The sequence below is a fragment of the Sarcophilus harrisii genome, chromosome 2 (assembly GCF_902635505.1).
Source record: "Sarcophilus harrisii chromosome 2, mSarHar1.11, whole genome shotgun sequence".
Lineage (NCBI taxonomy): Eukaryota > Metazoa > Chordata > Mammalia > Dasyuromorphia > Dasyuridae > Sarcophilus > Sarcophilus harrisii.
In genome coordinates this window covers 151696343-151721076 of record NC_045427.1, presented here as the reverse complement: position 1 = coordinate 151721076, position 24734 = coordinate 151696343, and positions in this window count along the sequence as shown.

Genomic DNA, 24734 nt, shown 5'->3' with positions numbered 1-24734 from the left:
CCAATTCTGCTTTTCAAGTCATTCTTTTCTTCATTGGATTTTTGTTCCTCTTTTACCATTTTGCCTATTCTGTTTTGTTAAGGTATTATTTTCTTGAATTTTTTTTTGTTCCTCCTTTACCAAGTCATTGTCTCTTTTTCATGATTTTCTTGTATCGCTCTTAATTCTCTTCCCAATTTTTCCTCTACCTTCTTACTTGATTTGCAATATATTTTTTGAGCTCTCATAGCCAATTGATATTTTCCTTCTGGCTTTGGATACGGGAATTTTGATCTGCTCCTGGCTTGGTGGGGCTAGGCCTGGCCAGGTCTGTATTGGTCCAGTTTGTGCTGGGAGTCTGTACTGAACTGAGCTCCTCTTTCACCTGGATGTAACAGACCTTTCTTACAAACCTTCTAACTTGTCTTGGGAAGAAAACTGTTTCATTTATCTTTTTGGGTCTTTTGCCACTCTAAAATTTGTTTAGAATTATTATTTAAAGGTATTTGGAGGGGGTTAGGGAAGAGCTCAGACACATCACAGCTTCTACTCTGCTATCTTGGCTCAACTTTCCGGGTTTTTAAAAGTGAGATTATTAATGGCTTGTTCAATATCTTTTTCTAAAATAAAGTTATTTAAATATTTGATTCCTTCTTTTGCTAATCTGGGAAATTTATATTTTTGTAAATATTTCTCCATTTTCTATAGATTGTCAGACTTATTGGCATATAATTGGGTAACATAACTCCTAATAATTGCTTTAATTTCCTCTTTATTTAAAGGGCACATTTATCCTTTTCATTTTTTATATTAGTAATTTGTTTTTTCTCTTTCTTTTTGAAATCAAACTAACCAATAATTTATCTATTTTACTGGTTTTCTTTTTTGTAATAATAACTTCTAATTTTATTAGTTCAATGGTTTTCTTACTTTCAATTTTATTAATCTTTCCTTTGATTTTTCAGGTTTTCCAATTTGGTATATATATATAATTGGGAATTTTTAATTAGTCTTTTTTCTAGTTTTTTTAAATTGTGCCCTATTTATTGATCTGTTTTTTCTCTGTTTTATTGATATAAGTATTTAGAGTTATAAAATTTTCTCTAAGTACTGCTTTAGCTGAACCCCATAAATTTTGGTATTTTGTCTCATTGTTATTCTCTGTAATGAAATTACTGATTGTTTCTATGACTTGTTTTATTATCTACTCATTCTTTTGTTGATGTTGTTCAGTCATTTCAGTTGTGTCTGAGTCTCCAAATTTGGAGTTTTCTTAGCAAAGATACTAGAGTAGTTTGCCATTTTCCTTCTGTTGCACATTTTACAGATGAGGAAACTGAGACAGATAGGATTAAATGATTTTCCTGGGTCACATAGCTAGGAAGTGGCTGAGACCAAATTTGGATTCAGGTCTTTCTAACTCCAGGTCTGGTGCTCTAAATTCACTGTGCAATTTAGCCACCTATTCTTGCCACCTAACTTTAAATTAAGGCAAACATCATTAAGTTACTTGCTTATGGTTCACAGCTAATAATTGTCTGAGTCAGATCCATATAGCATCAGAGCAATAATGTTAAAAGGGACCTTAGATTCTTGCCTTTACATATGAAGAAACTGAGACACAGAGAAATCACCTAAGGTATGATTATTCAGATCAAAAGTAGTGAGACTTGTTCCCAGGTCCCAAGATTTCAGAAGCATTACTATATCTGTTGCATCCAGCTTTCTCCTCAATGCCACATACATCTGTTTCTTCATTTCGATAGAAGTCCATGAGAGGCAAAGCCAGTCTGGGAATCAAGAAGATCCTTTTTCTTTTATTATTAAATACCTAGCAAGATCTGTCAAGAACTTAAATGTCTTGTATTAGAAAAAGAAATATGAAAAAACCAGAAATATCCAGAAAAAAACACAAACATAGGACTTGTAAAGAACAAGCAAATGCAATAACCAGTCTGGCTGTCATTGTGATGAAAAGGAAAGGATTTTGTGCAATGAGGTTACTTTAAATGGAGATGCTTAGTAGTTACTATGAAAAATCCACTTTTTAAACTTTAAAATAACACTGTTAGCATTTGCATCTCTCCATCTCCTGGGAATATTGTGATATATAAGGAATAATTACAGTTACTAATGAATCGGAACTCTTTTTGAGATGAATACTATATCCATGTAGGGAGCATTATTGCCATTAAAAGGAATATGGAAATGGTATTAAAAATCAAAGCCCATTGGTTTCTGAATTCAAGCAGGGATCTTTACTCCCCCATTCATTGGCAGCATAATGATCATAGAGAGAGCAACCATATTGTAGTGGATAGTCAAGAATGCAAATTAAAATGTGAAAAGTTTAAGGGCTCCTAGAGTATCCATCTGCTAATAGCAGACACATTAAATGTTTGATATTGAAATTGAAGATTCTAACACATCAAACATTCCTTATAGGAAGGAATTTTTTAAAAGCTTGCACATGCATTCTGATAGAAAAGAATATTTCTTCAGAAACTTGCAGTTTTGTTTAAGAAGATAGAAGAAGAGAATGGAAAATTTCTCCACCATCACTCTTACAATCAGTTAAGTTGAGAGACCTGTATTCTTCTCCTAAATATGCAATAAGATAGCTATGTGACCTCTGATAAGTCGTAATTGCTTTGTTTCCTTGTTTGTAATGATTGAGTTGGACATTAAAGTCCTTCCCAAATCTTACATTCTGCAAATATTATGAACATATATTTGAAGGTCTAAGATGTGTTTAATTACCTTTGGGCACTGTGGCGATACAAAAGATTAAATGAGACAAATCTGGGCTTGAATTCTACCAGAGACATTAAAATATATGTAAAATATATATTAAATATATGTGTGTATGTGAATGTATACTTAATTTTTCTGCGATCTAGTTTTCTCATCTGTAAAGTAAGGATGTAAGTATTAATTTTAATTATTAAAAAGATCCCATGGGCAAAGTTTTCACAGCTCAACCCTATTCTTAGCCAGATAGTTTTCAGAAAACCTGCCCTACTTTCAGTCCTCCAGTTAACCAAAAAAGAAAGGGGGGGAAAAGGTTAATTAAATTATCCAAGAGTTATGGTATGTGAATGTTATGGAATATCTAGCTATATGAACATAGAAAGGGTACAAAAAATCTGCCTCTCATTTTAATCATGTATTTAGCCAGTCTCTACCTAATAGGAATGTTGTGGTTTCCAGAAAAAGAGTCAACATAAGTGGAAGGCATTATCATTTGTCTGAGGGGTAACTTGGTCCTTCCCTTCATTCTCCCCATTTCCATATGTAACCAATAAGTTGTCAAATACAGTTTAAGTTAAATTTGTGGAGAGGGTCCAGACAGTGGGGGAACTCTGGGTGAGGTATAAGGCCCTTCAGCCCAGAGGGAACCTGCTGACAATGTCTGGTTCTGCTCCCCATCGACCCTTGGGGCTTCTCATCCTTCCTGAGAAGTCAAGGGGTGGTGACAACCTGTGGTGTAGTTGAAGCAGAGTGATACCAGGTGACCATCTACATAGCAAGTTGTTTATGTGGTCCCACAGGAGCAGTGTTGTTTTGGTTATATAAGGGTATTAAGGTATATAAGGCTGAGAGAATTTGGAATAAATGGACTCCATGTTTGACCATACATATGAGTCTCACCTCATCACTTTCTTCCACCAAGACCAAGAACTCGGCTGGTCTTGAGATCCTCTAGAGAGTTAGTCCGGATGGTATATTTTGGCCCCAGCGTGGGGGCTCTAGAAAGTACCCACCAAATTTGTATGTAACAAAACAAAATTAATTAAGTAAACAAAACTACTTAATTTTATGTCTGTTATCATCTCTCTCATCTGTTCCTTTGCCTCCATTCACATGGCCACTATCCCTAATTTAGGCTTCTGTTATTGTTGTTCAGTAGTTTTTTAGTTGTGTCTGACTCTTCTTAACCCCATTTGGGCTTTTCTTGGCAAAGATGCCAGCACAGTTTGGATTTCCTTCTCTAGCTCAATTTACAGATGAGGAAACTGAGGTGAATGGGTTAAGTGACTTGCGTGAGGTCACATGGCTAGTAAGTGTCTGAGACCACATTTGAGCTCACAAAAATGAGTCTTGGCTGATTTCAGGCCCAGCACGTATCCAGTGGCCACCCCATTGCTCAGATCCTCATTACCACTTCTCAAGACTGCTGTCATAACTTTCAAATTGGTATCCTAGTTTCTCATCTCTTCCTTCTTCAGGCTACCTTCTACATAGATAACAAATTCCTAAATCACTAATCTCTCCATGTCACTCTGTTGCTCAAGAACTCCCTGCTAATTCCAGAATAAAATATAGATTCCTCTTTTTGGCACCTAAAAATCTTCCCAATCTGGTTTCAACCTTTCTTGCCAGATTAATTTCACATTACTCTCTTGCAGACATAATGTATTCCAGACAAATTGGCCTACTTGTTCCATATACATGACAATGTATTTCCTGTCTTTGTCTTCATACAAGCTGTGCTTAATACCTGGACTAATCTAGCTCCTCACCTCAATTTCTATTTTTTTTTCAAACTCAAGTACCGACTGTTTCTGATCCTACACTGCTCTCCCCCTCTTCCCCTTTATATGTATTTTGCACACATTCAACTAAATACATGTTGTTCTGCAATATAATATATATTTCTTGAGAATAGAACTTTTATTTTTTAAATTTTTTTTGTCGCCAGCTCCTTGTACAAAACTTATTGAATTTAAATGAATCAAATTTGATTGGCTTATTCTTTGGACTGGATTTCATGAAGATTGCCTCAAATGCTTATAATCAGATGCCCCATTCTTAGCGCCATTCAATAAATATTCATTAAATATTTTCTGAGTGGAGAGCATTGACATGGCTGCTGTGGAAGATAATATCTTGATAAGACATAATCTTTAGAGGCAGTGTACTGAAAAGGAATAAAGAACATAAGTCAAGAAGACAAGGTTTCTAGTCTTGCCTCTGAAGAATTCTGGCTATGTAATGTTGGACAAGTCACTTTATACCCTCACCAACTTTGAGTCTCACCAAGAATGACTTATAGATGAGCTGACGACCTTTATGGAAGGAGAGAGGTAAATATACTGTTAAATCATACATCCAGGACAATTGAAAGAAAAAGTCCCTTCCTACATAAAGTTTATACTTTAATGTAAAGAAGATGCATACATAAAAACTATAATAATACATACAAAACAAGTAGGTTTAAAAAATTTCTCAAAGTGCTGGAGCATTTGGGAAGTAGTGTGGCAAAGTAGAAAGGGGGCTGGCCTTGGTGTCATAGGATCTGTGTTTAAATCCTAACTTTGACAGTTAGGGTTTGACCTTAGCCATATCTAATCTCCTTAAAGTCTCTCATCTGTAAACCAGGAATATTGATTCTAGACTTCCAAGGTCCTTTTTAGCTCTAGAACTATGATTTATGATTCCATTTTCCAATCTGGAGCTTAAAAGAGAACATTTTCCCCAACAGGATGGTTTCATGGATGAAGTGATTGCATTTTTCTTTAAAGGATGCATAGGAATTCAATAAGTAAAAAAAATTAAAAACATGTCAGACATAGGAAACAAAATGAGAAAAGGCACAAATATAGCTAGAGTATGGAGACTTTTTAGTTTTGCCTACGGGAGAGAACTCATGGAGAGGAATAATATGAGATTAACCTAGATGTACCAGGTTGGGAAAGCAATGTGTGCTAGAAAAAGAAATGTGAATTTTTTTTATACAATAAATAAAGAAATTCTCAAGACTTTTTAGCATATGAATGATGTGACTAGATCTATGCATAAAGAAGGTAAATCTGGAATAGAAGATATATAAGAATGGGAAGCAAGAGAGAGACAAAGGTGGGGAGGGAGAGAGAGAGAGGGAGAGAAGGAGAGAGAGGGAAAGAGAGGAAAGAGAGAGGGAGGGAAGGAAGGAGAGAGAGAAAGAGAAGGGAGAAAAGGAAGAGAGAGAAGGAGGAGACAAGAGGGAGAGAGAACGAATGAGAGAGGGAGGGAGAGAAGACAGCCAGAGAAAGAAGAAAAGAGGAGAGAGAGAGACAGAGAAAGATAGAGAGAGACAAAGAAAGACAGAGAATCCAGATCTTTTAGGAGGATATGAAATGGTCAGGAATTGCAATGATAACTTGTATTTTGTCTCAATAATAGAGAGGATGGAACAAATAAAAATTGTGGCATGATGGAAAGAATCAATAATTTATGTTAACTGATTGAATATGAGAAATGACTAAGAGGAAAGAATCCAGGGAAATCCCAAAGTTTTGAACTTGAAAGAAAATGGTGCATGCTGCTATCACTAACAGAAATGATAAATTCAGGAGGAAAAGCAATTGTAGGGAGAGTTAGCAAGCTCAGTTTTGAATATGTTGGGATTGAACTATTAGTGGAATATCGATACAGTGTGGTCCTAAAATGGAAGGGGAAAAAACATTTAAGTGCTTTTTAAATTATTATCTCATTTTCTCCTCACAAAACCCTGAGAAGTTGGTACTTTAATTATCCCCATTTTCCAGATGAGGAAATTGAGGCAAATGTTTATTAACGGTCTTACCCATGGTCTCACAGATAGGAAGTATCCAGGTCCACTGCTCTATCCACTGCCACTTAGTTGTCGGCATATATATTTATATCTATATCTATATCTATATCTATATCTATATCTATATCTATATAGATATGCAGATGGGTAAGAGCCAGTAGGGAGTAAGAGATTGAAGATGCATAAGAATAAGTAAGACCATTGGAACAAAGTTCTAAAGAATGTAGTAGAGAATGTATTAGCATAAACATGTAGAGAAATTACCCTGAATGAGGAGACTACAGGCATTGATGCTGAGGATAACAGAGGGTTAGTGATGAGATAATTCATGGAGGGAGGCCACTGATGGCTTCAGTCTTCTCAGGGAAGAAGCTGGTCTCTAAAGGAAGCCTAGTGGTCCAAGATGTGACTAGGGATTCGAGGAGAAAGGAATCACTTAAATGATGTGCAGTAGAATAGAATGTTTATTGAACAAAAGTGAGGAAGCAGATAAAGCTATGTATCTTTGTAATGAATTTGATTCTTTTATGGTCATTTGCATTTATGATCTGTGATCATGAAGAAATAACTGTGGAATTATGCATGAAGTCCAAGTACTCCAAATCCCTTTCTTACATCCCCAGTTCTCCCATGAATCAAAGCAGAAGTCATTTCCCTTGATTGGCTATTTTACAATGTGATCACCAAAGTCTCAAAACAGTAGAAAGTTGACAGAATCAAAACAGCTCTTCTTTCTTCTTTATTATAAACTTAATAATCAGTTGTGATGACCGCGTATTTTAAAATCAGCCCGAGTCAGGAATTCAGGTTAGGGGAAAATCGTCAATCTTTATTCTCAATAAAGAAAGATCGGAGGTGGAAGTGAATCAGCGATAGCAATGTGTGCAGCTGAGTCAAGAAGCTAGCTAGACCAGAAGCCACGAGACCAGCAGCCACCAGAATAGAACCCAGCCAGCAATCTCTCCCAGTCTTTCTTCCTGCCCCTGTGCCTCCACCAACCCAAATCATCATTTCCTATACAACACATCAGGACTTGCACAGAGAGTGGGTGGGGGCTGTTCTTTCTCCAAGCATATATATTAATAGAGTATAGTCCAATTACTATTTAGCCTCATGTACTTGGGACCTCAGTGTATCAACTCAAGCCTCAGCCCATTACAATCAGTAAATATTATACCCCAATATATAAAGGAGTACCAAAAAGAAAATTATAGTAATATATATATGCATATAGAAATATATAGGTTTATCTACATATATAATGAAAATAGCTACAAAACCTAAAAATTGGTTATAATGAAATTTAAAACTACATATACATATAGACATATACACATGAATGAAATATGTATATATAAACAACACACATATATAAAGATATGTCATGATGTGGTAGAAAGAACACTGTATTTTTAAATCACTTTTTTGAAATCATATGGCAAATTATTTGGTATGTATGTTATGTAATACATACACAGTATTCTTCCTACCATATCATGATGTGTATATGTCTCCCACACTTTTCAGCTAGATGCCACAGTGGATAGGGTGTCAGACCTTCTGAGTTCAAATCCAGCTTCAGTCACTTACTATCTGTATGATCCTGGGCAAGTCACTTAACCCTGTTTACTTCAGTTTTCTCATATGAAAAAATGAGTGGAAGAGGGAAATGACAAATTTTCCCAGTATCTTTGCCAAGAAAACCACAAATGTTCTCATGAAGAATCAGAGAAGAGTGAAACAACTGAACAATAATAACAACAAACATATTTAATAGGATCATAGTTTATTTTATTTTAATCTGTATTAAATTTGATATGACAGGAACAAAATTTGTATCCTTCATGTGGTTTTGAAAGTATTTTATTGATGCTTCTTTTTTCCTTTCTTTTTGCATCTCTGTTACTAGCTACTAAAATGAACTCTTTCACCTCCCTCAGGTTTCCTTATGATAAAGAAATATAATAAACAATACAAATTTCATTCTCTATCCCCTCCCTCCAAAATGAGCACTATGCTTTAACATTGATTTTGAAGTGGGGATTGGTCAGTGTTGAAACTCTTTTTTTTTTTTTTTTTTTTTTTTTAGCCAATGAATTCTTGGCATATAATAACCTGGAATTGTTGCTCCTATGTTGCAGGAACATTACAACTCATATAGTCAGCAAAATTTTCACTTGTCCTCAAGGGAATGAATTGTAGGAGGTTTAAGGTAATAATCTTACCCAAGAGAAGGTTAACCTGATGGGCCTCTGGAGAACTACATACTGACATTGTTATGCCTCAGTTTCCCTGAATTGCAATATTTCAGTTTCCCTGCCTCAGTTTCCCTGAATTGTTCTGCCTCAGTTTCCCTGGTGACAACCTCCCCTTTCTGGCTATTAGGACTGAGATAATTAGAGCTGTAGAGCTCTGGCTACTCTAGTATTCCAAAAAGTCATAAAATTCCAGACGGCTTATCTCAAATACTTGGATGTCTCCTGAGCCCAGACTTCCTGTCTCCTGCTTGACCACTTTCTTCACTCCCAACTTATCAGAATTTATGGTGCTTTCCTGGAATTTCCACTTTTCTGCCCCCCTTGCCTTTATTTCCCTGATAGCTGGAACCCTATAAAAGTCTCTAGAATCAATTGCTAGATGCTGGATGATTTGAGACAAGAATCCAATCCAGCTTTCTGGCTATGGCTAGTATGGCTTTGCTAATCCAGATTCTCCAATATTAAAATATTAAAAACCCTAATCTCTGCCTTGCCTCAGTTTCTCTGGCATTACAACATAACACTCATTTTTGAGTCTAACACTCAGAGATTTCCTACTTTTTTCTGAAGGGCATGTTACCTCTCTGTATGTTTTACCAGTTCAAACTGCTATCATTTTAGGACAAAGCTGTTACAAAATTTACCATTTGGTTATAATGAAATGTATAATATACATGTATATATGTTATAGTGAGACATGTTATATATGCATATATAGTTATATATATTTATACACACATATAAAACACACATATGTAAAACACACAAAAGTACACATATAAAATGTACATATATAAGCATATGCACATATTTATATAATATGTATACACATATATAGATACATATACATATGTATGTATACACATACAAATTTATATGTACATACATGTGTCTATACACATAAATATATACATAAACATGTATAAAGACACATCGTAATATGGTAGAAAGGTCACTGAACCTAAAATCCAAATAAGTCACTTCTCTGAGATCATTGTAGAATGAATGCACAAGTTTTTGTATGTCTACTTCACAGGGATATTGAGAATGTAAAACGAGATGGCAGATTAGATCACTTTAAAAAACTAAAAATTATTTTAAAATTACACATTTCTCTTTTTAATTCATTTAAATGATAATTGACATTTGAAAAGCATTTTCATATTTTCCAATAGACTTATGACCATATTTGATGCACACAATTGCTTGATGATAAAGGTATTTCAATAATTATTATTCCCATTTTATAGATGAGAAAATGAAGACTCTCAGAGATGAAGTGGTTTGTTCTGGTTACATGGTTGATAATTGATTAAAAAGTCTGAATTTAATCTCAGGAGGAAGAGGACGTGTACAATATTGTAAAAGGACATTAGCCTGAGAGTTAAAGGGCTGGAGAATAGCCCTGAATTTGCCCTTTCCTAATTGTGTCATAATGAGCAAGCCATTAACTTCCTACTCACTCTATTGTTGTCTTTACAAATATTATCCCATATTCTTTTTTTTTTCAGAAGTAACAATTCATGCATAATGGAAGCAACTCCATATTCTGAGTTTTAATAGAGCATTTGAAATAATATCTAATGTCATTCTTGTATTAAAGTTGGAGAAATGTAAGCTGTGTAATATCCAGTTTTGTGGTTTTGGAAAAAGAGAGGTCATTAATGATCTAATATCATTTTTAAATAGATTCCCCCCCCCCCCCAATCATCTTTTAAGAACACAATGGCCAGTTTTGTCTAAGTAACAGTGCATCTCAAAAGTGTCTAGAAATGTTGTTTGTTGTTTATTCTTGAAGTGGAGCATGACATCAGGGAAGTGATGTCATGACTTGCAAATGAATTGGATTTAAGTGAAGGAAGGCTGTGCAGAATCACCAGTGTTACTCTTTCCTCTGGAGCTATCTGGGTCCAAGGGCAAGATATAGATCAGGATGATTGGAGATGGCCCCAGATGGGAGACCTTTGTCCTTTTAAGATAAGGTTTTTCCCATGTCTCAGTTTGATTAAAGCCATGCCCAATCAGTAATTAAGACTAGATAAGAAATGAAATAGAAAATGGTCTCTTTTACCTAGTCAAAAAAAATCAATCCAGGGGGGGAAAGAACCCTTAAGATTTCTGGCTAAAACAGAAACAATTGCTATTTATACTCACTATGTGTCAACAAGGTCCAAACAATAACCATGTGAATAATAATTAAAGGTCGATGGGAATCAATAATGAACAATAAAATTGTTGAGAAAACTAACATTTTCTTTGGTTTCATTAAAAGAGATGTAGAGTTCAGATTAGGGAGGTGAAAATTCTATTATTCTGCAACATCTGTAATATTGTATTCTGTTCTGGGAACTATATTTTAGAAAGAACAGGGATAAATGATTAGGCCAGCTGGATTCGAAGGGTGTGATGGTAGATACACTGGAAATATATATTGGGACCAGATGATAGAGAAACACTGAATTGCAGGCTAATGAATGTGTATTTCATTGTGTAGGCGATGGAGCATCTTAGAAAGGTACTGAGGAGAATAATGTGGTTCAAAATAACAGGGCTATAAGTCTGGCAGATATGTGCAAGATAAATTTGAGCGGGGTAGACACTAAAGGCTGGAAATTAGTTAGGAGGTTATTGCAATAATACATGAAATGTCAGTGGAAATGGAAATAAAGAGATACATTTAAATATTGCTATTAAATGCTTCTTCCAGTAAGTAGAAAAATGCTCCAAAGATGAGATCCCAGGAACATAAAATAGCTAAAGCCTTCTTTGAACTAATTTAAACTTGACAATGGTGCTTTCCAACTAGAATGGTTTCATAAGGAAAAAAATTAACTTAGGTCAGCTTTACAACCCTGCATATCTTATTTATTTTTAATACCAGATAATTATATCCAAATTCTTTGCAAAGAACTCAAGTAATCAGATGATACAAGTGACATACCCTTAACCATGGCAACACATCTATAAGGGACTACATAGAGCATCTATCCACCCTCTCCACCCACTGAAATCCTATCCACTCTTCTAGGCTCAGCTCAAATAATATCTTCTCCATGTAGACCCCACGTTAAATGAAGGATAAGAAAAATGATCAATAGGACAGCAAAGGTTCATGTGCCTCTCATCCATGGTCACCTGGTGGGTTTGTGGTCAAGTGTACACTTGATTTCTGCTCTTCTCTTTTCTGGGACCTATTAATGTGACAACCCTTTTCCTGGGTTATGCTATTCTTGCACAGCTGGGAAAGGTTGGGCTTTGAACAAAGCATCTTTTTATCCAAGTTCTTAGTTGTTGAGTAACTGCTCCTTGGTGTAAATTGTCCTGGTTTCTGTTATTTTGACATTTTAAATGGGCTTCTGGAATGAGAGAAGTGACCAGATATATTTTACTGTACTTCTAAAAATTAAGGCCATAAACAAGAAAGTAATTGCTTTTGATTTTAATTAGGCAGGATATTGCTCTTGCTAGCTAATGAGTGGCATAAACTAACAGAAGGAATTAAAGCATCACCCTCCACACATGCGATTATGTTTTTAATTTGAGCATGCAGTTTAACACTGATATGCTTATTTGTTAACTGGCCTGGAAAAACTGGTGGTTACTGCATTTCCAGAGACCGCATTAGGCAATGTAGGATGCAGTATAATATTCCACTGTACTAGAGATAGTGACAACCTCCACAGAGTAACTTGGCTCCACTGAGTTCCACAAAATAAATAATAATAGCCATAATAACAGCTAGCATTTATATAATGCTTTGAAGTTTACTAAGTGCTTTACAAATATTATATCATTTTATCCTCACCACAACCATGGGAAATAGAAGCTACTACACCGCTCATTTTATAGATGAGGAAATCGACACAGACAGAGCCTAAGTGCTTTGGCCAGGGTCATCCAGCTAGCAAATGCCTGAGGCCAAATATGAAGTCAAGTCTTCCAGACTCCAGCTCCAAAATTTAAAGTGATATCTTTTTAGAAAACAAAGGACTTTTCTATACAAAGCCATCTTCTGAATGTATGTCAAGGGAATACTGTCTTGAAATGAAGTCCTTCAATCCCTTTGGTTGGGGTCCATGAAAGGCAAGTCTTATACTGAATTTTTATCTTGTTCTACATAAATGTTAATCATAATCTGGTTTTCATCTGGGGAACTTTGATGAGTAATGCCGGGTAAAGCATTTAATTTCTCTAGGTCTTATTTTTTTATCTTAAAAATAAAGGTATTGAAACTGAGAATTTTTAAGTCCATAAATGTAGAACTAGAAAGGACTTCAGGAGTTATTAAATCAACTCCTTCACTTTATAGATAAAGAAACTGAATGAAATTAAAAGATTTGTCCCGGGTCACACAGCTGATTAAGTATCTAAAAAAGGACCTAAATTCAAGTGCCCCAATAATACCTCCTTAAAATCTTCTAAAATTATACTAATTTTTCCCATTGTTTGTTTTTGTTTATTCTGATTCCTGGAGGCAGCTAGGTGACATAGTGGATAGAGCTCATGGACTGGCATCATGAAAATTCATTTCCCTGAGTTCAAATCCAGTCTCAGACACTGGTGGTGTGTCCCTGGGTAAGTCACTTAACTCACTTTGCCTCCTCTGTAAAATGAGCTGGAGAAGGAAATGGCAAACCATTCCAGTGAAAACCCCAAGTGGGGTGACAAAGAGTTCTTTTGAAACAATTGAAAAAAAACCAATTCTGATTCCCTATTTATTTCTATACTAGTTTATGACTTTTGTTTATTCCTTTGTAAGCAGGCAAGTATTCCTGGGAAAAGTAAAAAAAAAAAAAAAAAACTGGTTGGGACCAATGAAAATTCATGCCGATGCTCCAAAGGAATTATTCCAAAACTTTTTTCCACCCTCCTCAAAAATATACCAATGTTTTCATTTGTAGTAGATTATCATGTTTCCTATTTTATGAAAAAGATTGAGCCCATTGAATGTGAGCTTTAAAAAATTCCTTTTTTGTACATGATTGTCTGTACATCCTAATACATTTTGTCTTTCCAATTTGTTTTTATGATGAAAATTCTCTTTTCTTTCTAAGGGCAATCCCACTCTTATTTCCAAGCTTTCCTTTCTATGTTTTCAGTATATTAGCCCTGGGAAGTCAGACTATCTGTCTTTGAGATTTAAGCTATGTAACCAGCATCTAGCACAATACCTGACCATAGTAATTTCTTAATGATTGAATGATTAAATCTCTTCCTATATTAGTTCCCTCTCTTCCTGCTAAAAATATGAATAGGTCTTCTTATTCTTGACTTCCATATCCAATTATAGATGTCTGATAAAAATTTGCAGAAGATGGGAGATCATCTACATATAGATGATAAAAATGAATACATAGGGACAAATGAAATAATCAAATGAAGTGTAGAGAAAAAGAAGGCCTAGGACAGAGCTTTAGAGAACATCTATAATTAGCAGGTATGATGAACTAGCTGAAAATTTAGCAAAGGAGCTATAACTCAGTGTGAGAAGGAGCAGTCAGAGAGCCAGGAGGAGAACCAGAAGAGAGCAGTATTTCAAGAAACTAGAGAGAAAAGAATGATCAAGGAAAACAGATGATTAAGAGTTTCAAAAAGCTGCAGAGAGGTCAAGAAGAATGAGATTAAGAAAAGGAAACTGTATGTGGCCATTAAGAAAGCATTGGTAACTTGTTGATTTTCCATTGAATTAGGAGGTCAGAAGACAGACAGCAAAGTATAAAGTAGAGACTTTGATTGTGGTTGGCTTTGTCAAGGATTTTAGCCATGAAAAGAAAGAGAGCCACAAGATGAGAGCTAGTGATATTAGTTGGATCAAGTAAGGTTTTTCTGAGGATGGGAAGACATGGATATGTTTGTAGGTGGTAGGGAAGCATCCAGAAGAAAGAAAGGGATTGAATATTTGTGAGAGTAGAGATGATGGAAAGGTCAAGCTGTCGGATGGAATGGTATCATTCATGCATGTAGAGGGATTTTGCTTGTCAAGGAGAAGGTTACCTTTTTATATGCAAAGGGCAGAAGAAGAAGATGGTAGTAAAGGCATCTGAGTGATGTGAGATGAGGAAGGCATGGAGAAAAAAAGAGTTCTTAGAGAATGACCTTATTTTTTTCTTAAAAAAAATTTTTTATTGATTTTGAACTTAAATACAAAAAGAAAAAATATATTTCCATGTACACAGCACAAAATAAAAAGGAGATTCAATACAATGCAATGAATACCATTTTATACTGTTTACTTTTTTGGGTGAAAAATTATGTAATAAAACCAAATATAATTTTTAGAACTACCCTGATTTTCTGTGTTTTCTTCTAAATTTTCTTTTGTTCTCTGCTGTGCACTTTTTTTCCTTCCTACCTCCCCATCCCACCCTAAAAAAAGCTACCATTAGACACAAATGTGTGTATATATATATATATATATATATATATATATATGTAAAACCATACTATTTCTATTTCTATTTATCAGTTCTTTCTTTGGATATGGATAGCATATTCTTTATAGATCTTTTTTGGTTGATTTGAATATTTATATACTCAAAATGACTTAGTTGTTCAAAGTTATTCTTAGAATAATATTGTTGTTACTATGTACAATATTCTTTTCATTCTGATCATTTCACTCTTGATTATTTCATGCACATTTCCATCTTTTTTTCTCAAATTAACAAGCTCATCATTTTTTATAGCACAATAGTACCATCATGGTTTCGTTTTTTGGTGAAAGATGAAGCAAGGTTCTCAGCTGAGGGGGTGAAAAGAGGAAATTTGGAGAGAGATAAAATGTCAGACAAAGCTACTACATGGTAAGTGGGATGGTGGATAGATTGGGGAGATTTAAAAGGATTGCCTTGCCACAGTGAGGGTTTAGTTGATATTATATAATATAAATTTATAGTGGACCCAATCAATAAAGTTTTAGTCATAATCCATTCATCATATTTTTCACTTCTCATAGTAGAGCAATATTACATTGCTTTCACATACCACAACTATTTTAACCATTGATTAATCTGTGAGCATCTACTTTGTTTTCAATTCTTTGCCTTTACCAAAAGTATTTCTTTTGCAGCATATTTCTCTTATTAGTGATTTGAAATAATCTTTCATATGGTTGCTAACAATTTATGATTGATTTTTCTATGGATATCTATTCAGTAATATCCGTTGACCATTTATCAGTTGGGGAATGTCTTTTAGACTTGTATATTTCTGTTATTGGCTTATATGTGTTGTATATATCAGAATATTCCAGATTCAATTCATCATTTTCTCTCCATTATCAATTCTCTTCTGGTTTCACAGAATGAGTGGATCTCAAGATTTTTAAGAGTGGCCAAAAATCATCTGATCCAACCACTATGTGAATAGTAATCCTCTTTGAATCAGGCAACAAGCATTCATTAAAAGCAATTACAATGTGCCAGGTACTGTGCTAAGGAAAGGCAAAAAAAAATTCCTGCCTTGAAAGAACTCAATAGGGTCACATAAAAATAATTATAGCTATGTATATATATATATATGTATATCTTCATGCAAGTATATATATACACATTTTATATATGGAGGGAATGAAGGGTAGTTGTAGATAATCTCCGAGGAAAAGAAATAAGCAATTGGGGAGGGACCAGGAAAGTCCTCCTGCAAAAACAAAACAAAACAATTAGATTTGAGCTGAGACTTAAAGGAAGCCAAGGAAACTAAAAAGCAGGGGTGAAGAAGGAGAAGCATTCCAGGATTTGAGACAGCCCTGTAAAAACAGATAGGTGGGAGGTAGAATGTTGTATTTGAAGAATTGCAAATAGGCTGAAATGGTTGGATCAGATGGTCTGTGGAGCAGAATACATTTTAAGAAGACTGGGAATGTAGGAAGCAAGCAGGTCATAAAGAATTTTAGATGTCAAAATAAAGGCTTTATATTTAATCCTGGAAGTTGCAAGGATCTACTGAAGTTTGAGTAAGAGGGAGTGACCTACACTTAAGGTAAACTATCAGAGCTAAGGAGACCAATTAGAAGATTATTATAAGAGTCTAAGAAATAGGCGATGGCAGAGTGAACAAAGGGGATGGCTGGGAAAGAAAGAGAAGAGGCTGTATTTAGGAGTTGTAAAAGTGTCAATGATACTATTAGGAAAGAGGTTGATGATGTGGGATGAGTGAGAACTAGAAGTTACTAGCCTAAGTAAGATAAGTTCTGTGCAGAAGAGGGAAGGGCCTAGGGCAGGGGTGGGGGGAGAAAAAGAGTCTGTTTTTGGACATGCTGAGTTGATATGGAACATCTAGTTCAAAGTGTCCAAGAAGCACTTGATGATATGGACTAGAACTAAGAGAGACTAGGGATGGTCATTTAGATCTGGGAATTATTTACATAGAGATGATAGTTGAAATCATATCCTTGATAAATGGTTATCTGGGTGCTGTTTGAAAATCTCTAGCAAGGAAGAACTAACCCATTATCTTCTGCTGAGGTAGTATAATATTTTTGGGACAGTTTTAATTCTTCCAAAGTTCAGTAACAATAATTCAACAAAGACAAAACAAAACAAACAAAAAAAACCACTCCCCCTTCTCTCTCCCAAAAACCCAACTATAGAGGAATGATTGCTCCACAGTATCTTGTTTATCCTTCATTTTTGAAAACCAATGATATCACAGGAAGACATCTTGACTCATGCATGATTTGGATTTGAGTGAGAGTTGCACAAAAATCATCATCACTCTAATTTCTAGTTATCCAGTACCAAGACAAAAATCAAGATAACTGGAGATGGCCCAGGATGAAATGATTGACCTTGGTGTCTTTGGTGTCTGACCAAACTCTAAGCACTCCACAAGTCCTATCTCTACAGCCTTCATGATCTTTGGAACAAATTGTTCTCATCCTCCCATTGCATTTTGGGGAGTCATCACATGTTTGGGATCAAGCTCATTCACTGATGGGTTTGAGGACTTTCAGTTACCTTCACCTGATTTAGCCACTTTGCCAAGGAATGTAGCAGTTGCACATGTTGTAGATTCTTGGAGCCACAGGGGAAAGCTGAGCAAATCAGGTGGATACCAAAGGTAGATGAATGGCCCTGAAAATGACTTGGCAAGCTCTCACACCAGAGGTGCTAATCCTCTTGAGCACCCCTTAGACTCCACATACAAGGAACTTGGATCTTTGAAAGAGGAAGCAGGTTTGGATTTCCCCCAATTGTTAAATCAACTAGAAAGAGGTCTTTGAACTTCAGGTGCACTCAGGCTGAAATGAAGGGACATTATGACAACAAATTGGACATGTCCAAAGCTATTCAAATTTCAAAAAGCAACCAAAAAAGCCTGAAAGAATCACGCTTAGCTTGGTATGAATAATATTTGGGAAGAAATGAAGAAAAAATAACGTTTGTGTCATAAGGTGGGGTTTAATATATGTTAAATGATTGACACACGAGGTAAAAAAACAGGGTATTCAATGTAATAAGTTTGCTTCTCCTACAATCTATGTGGAAGCTGTGGTTGCTTAATAAAGTTCTTAGCTAAGATCCAGCTTTCCCTATGGCATTCTCTGCCATATCTTAGGTTAGAAAGCTAATAAGGACACCACCATAGGAATGGTCTAACTTGATCACAGTATAGCAGGCCAATTGACTCTCTAGTCTTGGATATTGCATTTCACTTAATGAAGCCTAAGATGACATTAGCTCTTTTGGCTGCCCTATCACAATTTATTCATATTGATCTTGCTTTTAACTAACACTCTGTGATCTTTTCCCATTAACCACCCCCCAAACTATTTTATAGTCTACCCTTCTCCATCTTTTACTTGTGCTACTGATTTCTTAAACAGATTCAGATCTTTGCATTACTCTTTACTACATGCCATTTGATCAACAAATTATTCTCAATTTTCCAAATCCTTTTGGAGCTAAACTTTGGCATCTGATATGTTAATTATCCTTTCTAACTTTGTGCTATTATCAGTAAATTTGATAAAGATACTTAGCAAAGTATCTGACAAATAGTATTTAATAAATGTTAGTTGACTAACAATTTGTGTCTTCATCTAAGTCACTGATAAAAATTTTCAGTAAAATAGGCACAAGCAAAAGTACCTGAAAGACTGCATGAGTAACTTTCTTCTAGATTGACATCAGTCTATTATTCACTACCCACTGGGCCTGGTCGAACAGTTAACAATCCATCTAATTGTTCAGAACTCACATTTCTACTCTAGTGCTCATATTGTCCACCAAAATTATATGAAAGATTTTTCTTTTCAAATATTTTGCTAGAATTCAGGTGCATTGGATCTATAAAATCCCTCTAATCTACAGTCTAGTTGTTGTTTAGTCATTTCAGTTATATTCACATTTTTGTGGCTCCATGTGGGATTTTCTTGGCGAAGATATCCAAATATATGGAGGTTTGCCATTTTTTTTTCTCCAGCACTTTTCACAGAGGAGGAATCAGAGGCAAATAAGGTTAAGTGACTTGCCCAGAATCACAAAACTAGTATCTGAGGCTGAATTTAAATTCAGGTTTTCCTGAATCCAGGCCTGGATCTCTATCCCTTGCGCATATCCTGGCTTCCCCACAGTAACTCTGGAAAAAAATAAGGTTAGTTTAACATGATCTATTTTTGATGAAGCAATACTATTCTTTGAATGGCAGCACTTCCTTATTAAATCCTCACATGCCACTCCTTTGATGATACATTCTAAACATATTTTAGAATCACAGTCAAACTCAGTGGCCCATTAAATATAGATTGAATCCTACCTTTTAAATATTGGGACATTTGCTATTCACTAGTTATTCAACAACTTTCCTATTGAATGAGGTTCTTCAAAAATTACTGACAGCAGTTTAGCAATCACAGTTGCCTGTTCACATGGGACCTCAAAATAGAAGTTTCCTCCTGGTAATTTAAATTCATGAGGGCACCTAAAAGCTGTTACCACCAGTGATCTTAGGTTTCAACTTCACATTAACAACTTTTGTATAATCTTCCCAATTTGAAGATCATTCTCTTTAGTATAGAAAACAACAACAAAAGAAAAAATCAATAGTTCTTCCTTTCTTTCATTATCCATTATCATGTTCTCATCTATTCATATTAATTCTATCTTTTTTTAATCGTTTCCTTGCCTCCATATTCCTTGCAATATATTTAACACAATTTTTGTTGTCCACAATTTAGTTGATTGAGCAACTGAGGGGCATCCAATGAGCTTAGCTCATTTTGAATTTCAGTGTCAAGACTCTATTCTGACAATCTTTCTTTGGTATTTATCCTTTTTCACCTACCCTTGCTTCCACCATCTATATGCATATTTTAAAATTTTAATTTGTTTGATGAGTCTCATGACTGAAATAGTAGTGTCTACAACTCTCAGACTACAGATGGCAAAGGGGTTAGACAACTAGTCAGAAGATGATTATAAGAGAACTTTTACTGCTCTTTGGAGCAGGATTCTTTGTATTGTTCATATGTATTTCTTGGGTGTAGTTCCAGGGTAAGGAGGAGCACTAACAGGAGCTAGAACCTTGATTACAGTTTCTGGGTCAAAAAGTATGCTTATGGTCATTCAGAAATCTGGGCATTGGCAGGAGAGCTGTGACCACACCATTCCTTAGACCATTCTACCTTGGACTTGAAGAACTAAAAATTTACAGACTTCTGGAACTAACTCTGACAACAGCAGCACAAAAAAGCTTGGAACAGTGCCCTCTCCACAGTAGTAGCAGAGCCCAACTTTAACAACAAATTAAAAGTCAAGAAATAAGCTGGAAAAATGAGCAAACAATAGAAAAGAATTTGACCACAGAAAATTACCGTGGGAATGGAGAAGATCAAAACAGACTCAGAAGACAATAAAATCAAAACTGCTGCATCCAAAGAAATCTTCAAAGAAAAATGTAACTTGGTCTTCAGCTATGGAAGAGCTCAAAAAGGATTCTTCAAGATCAAATGGTAGAAGAAAAATTGAGAAAAGAAATGAGAACGATTTAAGAAAACCAGGAAGAAAAGAGTCAAACTTGATAGGGAGGCTATGATAAAAGCACAGCAGAAAACAATAGCTTAAAAAAACCAGAATAGCTAAATGTAAAAGAGGTATAAAAATCCATTGAAGAAAGGAACTTCTTAAAAAGTAGAATTGGCCAAATGAAAAAGGAGTAGAAAAATTCACTAAAAAGAGTAATTCCTTAAAAATTAAAATGGGGAAAGTGGAAGCTAATAACTTCACTAGACACCAAAATATATTAAAATAAAATAAAATAGAATGAAAATAGAAAAAAATGAAATATCTCCTTGGAAAAACAGTTGACCCAAAAAAATAGATTAAGAAGAGACAACTTAATAATGATTAGACTATCTAAGAGCCATAATCACAAAAAAGAATTACTTGTTGTCTCCATGGATTACTTCTTTCTATATAATGCCTTTCTGGTGTCTGTCTCTGATGGCAGATTATACATAGCCAGATTTCCCCCTCTCATTTGAGATATAAAACTTTCTTGCTCAGATTTATAAATGTTTTTTATCTGCTCTCATTATATCCACTCTATCCCTAGCCAAAATTTCTTAAATTGTTTTCTAAAAATTCAAATCAATTTCAGACACTATCTCTTTAAACCCAATTTCCAAGGCTAGTTTTCCCCTTTGAAGTCTGGACTTTAATTGGTAGCAGTAATGGAAATTCCAGTTGTGCTGTTAAAAATCTTTAGTTTCTTGCCCAGGACTCTATAATCTCTAGCAATGCTTCATTAGGTTCTTTTCGGTAGCATCAATTGACCTCACATAAACCAACAGGAATGGGTAGTAATTGTCTGGACCAACAGGTTTCTGAAAGAATACTCACATCTTAGATATGGGTCTGAAGACATTAATAGACTTTTCCATTGTTCATATTAGGTCAATGCATCACTTCAATAACAAAAAGTCATCAGTCACCAGTAATTGACTCTTCATACCCTGATTCTTACCAAATACTTTGTCTTTACTTTGTGTATGTGTGTGTATGCAGTATAGATAAACAGTATAGATGTATTTTTTACATAAAATTAATAAATACATGTATATTTATTCTTTGTTCTTGTTTGTCAGTGCCTGTCATGTATTAGTTGCTTAATAAATACTTAACTGATTGATTGATGTGTGGCTCAAATGGATCACTTCTTAGATATTAAGAAACTGCACCAACTTCAGAGGGTTCTAACCCCACCCATTTTAAGAAAAGACTCATACCTGCTCCAGGTAGTTATTGTTTTTTCTTCTCTGTTTTTATGTTGCATTCTTTCCTCCTGACATAAGAGGAGAATTGTTCTCTTATTCTTTAGATACATCTTCATCTTTGCATTTCCTTTTTTATATTCTTTCCCCCATTCTTCCAAGCAACATTACATTCTTTTTACTATTATACTGAGGAGACAGGGATTCCTTTATCTTCCTCCCCTCCACCTAAATTTTGGGAGACAAATCCAGTGCTGGAGCTAGCATGGGAGTGGTAAGGGCTTTGTCTCAGATGCTAACATTTGCACATAACTATCACACTCTTCTGAAAACAGAACTTGGAGTTTTGTATCAGTCAACTAAACCAAACCCACCTCTAATCTATGTATGGCTAGAGCTGAACAGAGCAGGTTAGAGACAGGAGGCTAAGGAATTAAACATTAGTTTAATTTCAAAAATAGGGAAATATCTTGCAAGAAAGGAGGCAGATCTGACATATGTGCCAGGGCCCCATCCCTAATGGAGGAACTCCCGTTATTGTGTCTGAACCTTAATTTATGTATTTGTGGCCATACAAATTGAAATTATGTAGTATAGCAACAGTAGCGAGGCACAACAGCAACAGTGAGGCAAGTTTATTTAGTGATAAAAATATGTTCATAGCAAGGCGTCATGTCTGGGCCTGTTGGTGCTTGCCCAAGTTCAGGAACTGTTGTGATTTAGTTGCAGCAGTGTTCATCCAGAGGGTAAAAAATTATTGTTATGCTACTCCTAATAGTTTCTTGACATATTATATTATAACATTTAGGACCAGTAATGGGAAGATGTGAGGTGGGTCAGTAATGGAAGGAGAACACTATTTCCTTAATACTTAATTTCTATGATATATTCACATCTATCTCTTACACTATTCACCTTTTTTTTTTAACCTTTCTACTATGTCCATGAAACTCTCCTCTATTGAGATTGTTTCAGGTCTCTCTTCTCATATTCTTTCCATGTTTTGTTGCTCTCTGAAATCTAGCTTTCTTATGAAAAAAAAATCCAACAACACCACCTTTTTGGTATCTATTCCAAGGCTCCTTCTTTCACACCCTTAGGCATATAGTGTAAGGAGAAGGATTTGGCATTGTCTTTGATCCCCATTTTTACTTTTAAACTCTTCCTCTGTTTATACTCTAATGAGGAGGTGATACAGTATGTGTACAGATTAAAAATTGAAAGTATTTTTGGATTATCATGGAGATTAATAGGTTGATCTGAATGGATTTCACTTCAATCTGAATTGAATCCAAGTAAGAGAAGAGAGACATTTAAGGAGAGAATTTTTAATAAATGAAGTGAGGAAAACATGTAGTAGGATATATACCTGGACATTTGGACATTTCGTGTGTGTATAAGAGAAGACATGTTTTTCTTTTCCTTTTCTTCTCACCCATATGTTTTTCACCAAGAAGTCCTTGACTACTTGATAATCTTTAAAGTAATGGGTCCTGGATAACCATTCGCCCTCCCCACTCCATTCTAAGATTATTACCAGATCATTTGGGAGGAAGTTGATTCATCCATGTTAGCTAATATTTTGAACACTAAAATGAGTGATCTCAGATCGCATTGCCTCTTCTTTTGAGACTGATCTAAATCCACAAGCATGGTGACATTCAGCAAATGGTAGAGGAACAAGTCTGGCCAAGACACCATGGGACATCTGTCTGAAGTAAGACCTGGTGTTTTTAAACAAGTTTTAAACCTTATAACATTTTCACTCACTCACAAGAAATTCATAGAGGTTTTGGAGTCAGAAATATTTCAATGTGAATTGAACCTCAAATACTAGTTGTATGATTCTTCTGATAAAAACTCTCTGAAATTCAGCTTCCTCATTTGTTAAAAATAAAGAAAATACTACCTGTAGTACTTACCTCACAGGATTGTTGTGAAACTCAGATAAGATAATATACATGGAGTCCTCTAAATAACAGCTACTACAGTGACTGTGATGACAATGACAATGCTGATGAAAGGAATAACCAAATATTGTCCAGAAATGCATGACTAACTTAATCGAGTCTTCTGTGTTATTTAAAAGAAGCAATGAAAAGCTGTCACCTAGCAACAGATTCTGGCTACTTCTGATGAGGGCCCAATCCAAGAAAGTGACTTAGAGGTCACCTATTTGTAGGATAGACTACTCCCCTCTTTCCTTGATTGTGACATAAGGGAAAAAAGCCATTTTTTGGTAACCTCCTTATCTTGGCAGAACACCATTAAACTAAATAGGGCCTTGATTAGTTCAAGAAATCTAGGCTGCTGAAATCCCTAAAAATCCTTGCTTCTTCAAGTTGAAGCCCTAGAATGTATTATCAAAGACAAGAAATCCTGATACCAATCCAGCAGTTCCCTAGAAGGAGACCAGAGTCTAAATGAAGGTGTCAGATATCTATCTTTTCCTGCTAGTCAGAATAGAACCTGACAGCATACTCCTGATTGAAAAGAAGAGGTAAATTAACTATCACATAGTTAGAGTCAGGATGAATTGACCCATGTAGCAGGATAGTATGTCCCTGGTGAAAGAGCCCTTCTATAAAAATGGGACTTTCTTTCCTTACCAAGTCAGAACTAGGTAGAATTTTCTGCGCTTTCCCCAAAGATCTCAGGGCAGTTTGAATTACACTGACATTATAAAGAAGCAGAATGACTTGGTAAAAAGAGCCCTGAATTGGGAGCT